Raw genomic sequence first — 1,522 nt, 5'->3', positions numbered from 1 at the left:
AAAACAAGACTAATCAGGAATCAAAGTCTGGAAAATGAAAAAGACTGCCTGATTAATTTATATAGTCTCAGTATGTTCTAAAGGGCATTAAAGTGCCCAACACCTTCATAGTATCTCCCTTTTTATATCTAAATCCATTTAGGTAGATTATTCTCACAAAAATTTAGTTAGCTGAGGAATGAATGGGATTGGTGTAATTTTCTCTGTCTGCACTGTCCCTGAGGTTGTTAATGATGAATGCATTACAGTTATTTATTACAAATAGATTAAAGATGTCAGTGTGGTTCAATTCATAGCAATCTTATACTTTAAAAAGTATTGGGAACTGGGCTTCTTCCCAATGCTGACAATGTACATCATTGCTTTCCAGAGGACTATATCCCTCAGGAGTACTTTCCTTTATGTTTATTACTTTAAAAAATGAAGGTACCATCTGCTCTTGCTTCATACTTGTTTAAATTGTTTAGAAACTCAGGTTGTAATGAGAATAACAATGGTGTACTTCCATATAGTTAATTTCACCTGTAAATAATTAGCTATACAGCCCTTTCTTTTAGCCCTGCAAAGGATACTGATGAACACAAAATGCACTGTAGAAGCAACATGTTTTCCGGGACAGATAGACATGTTAGGTCTCTCCAAGTGGTCTGATGCAGCAACAGAAAAGTAGTTATTTTATATCTCAATGTCATAAATATCCATACCTGATAAAAGTAAAATTATTTATGGTTAATTTATACCATACAATGTTAAATAAATACTCACCATATAGACAATCTACTTAATCTTCTGAAACAATTTAAGACAGGTGGGAGACAAGGTCAAAAGGCACATTATGTAGATATGATAATAATTAGTCTATGTCTGTAAATTTATTCCATGAGAAATAAAATTATTTAAAATATAGTTTCAGGCTGTAACATCTTTAATAGCTAAACCATACAAATGGGCCATAACAAATAAATGAAATGTACAAAATGTTATAACAAAAATTAAATGGACTGTAATTGATTTTCAATTTTGGATCCATGAATATCCTAAAATTATATGCAAAAATTTGGGGTTTTCATACATTTGTACATCTTATAGGAGGTCCATCCAAAGGTTTTATCGGTTTGTCAAATGGTCTCTTCTCTAAATGTATAAATTGTTATTTCATATCAAATTAAATAAATACCATGCATTTAATAAAATATTTTTTTTTTAATGATTCTACTGTTTTTAAAGTTTATTTAAAATATACCGCTGTTTAAATACACCAGGTACGTGAAACGAGATTCAAAATAAAACATGTCTTTTTCTTAAAGAATGGCAAATTATGAGAGAACACAGGGAATTTAATAAAGGAAGATTGTTATAAGTGTTCAAACTGTTAGAAAAATAGACCAAATAAAGCTAAAGCTGAACATTTGTTATATGAATACTTCTCAGCAAGAAATCTGCATCAAGTTCATAACTCTGGTACAGTATTGTTTGATTCATATATTTAAAATAACAACAGGTTTGATTATAACATGTTGCT

The sequence above is a fragment of the Pteropus alecto genome, unplaced genomic scaffold, assembly GCF_000325575.1.
Source record: "Pteropus alecto unplaced genomic scaffold, ASM32557v1 scaffold24, whole genome shotgun sequence".
NCBI classification, from domain to species: Eukaryota; Metazoa; Chordata; class Mammalia; order Chiroptera; family Pteropodidae; genus Pteropus; species Pteropus alecto.
The sequence above is the reverse complement of the archived record's forward strand: the minus strand, read 5'-3'. Positions refer to the sequence as shown.